The sequence below is a fragment of the Phalaenopsis equestris genome, unplaced genomic scaffold (genome assembly GCF_001263595.1).
Source record: "Phalaenopsis equestris unplaced genomic scaffold, ASM126359v1 Scaffold232970, whole genome shotgun sequence".
Classification (NCBI taxonomy): domain Eukaryota; kingdom Viridiplantae; phylum Streptophyta; class Magnoliopsida; order Asparagales; family Orchidaceae; genus Phalaenopsis; species Phalaenopsis equestris.
Genome location: NW_018250927.1, coordinates 1 through 615, shown reverse-complemented (window position 1 = coordinate 615; position 615 = coordinate 1).

Sequence of the window (615 nt, the reverse complement as noted above, 5' to 3'; positions counted from 1 at the left end):
TAATTTACATAATCCAAAAAGAATTCTTTAAAAAGCAAAAGTTCCAAAAGGACTAGTAAATGTTGTATTTTCTTGATCCCCACGAGCAATAGGAGTTTGATGGTAACTGGTATATCCATCTAAAAAATAAAAATATTTGTGCCCAGCAAGTCTATCTACTATTTGGTCTAAAAATGGTAAAGGGAAGTGACCTTTCCTAGTGGCAGTGTTTAATTTTCTATAATCAATGCAAATACACCTCCCAGTAACTTGTCTGATAGGTATTAATTCATTATTCTCTTTTGTTTCAGCAATCACTCCTCCTTTCGTAGGAACACAATGAATTGGACTTACCCAAGCACTGTCCGATATAGAGGATATATAATTCAGGTGTCCAACCATTTCAAAAAAATTTTCTTGACTACTTCTTTCATCATTGGGTTTAATCTCCTTTGTGGATCAACTCTTGGTTTGTATTGTTCATCTAGTATAATTCTGTGCATACAGATCAAAGGACTGATTTCCTTAATATCAGCTAAGGTCCAACCAAAAGCTTTCTTATATCATCTTAATGTATAAAAGTCTTTGCTTTTGCAAATCGTTTAACTCTGAAGATATAATAATAGGTAATGTAGA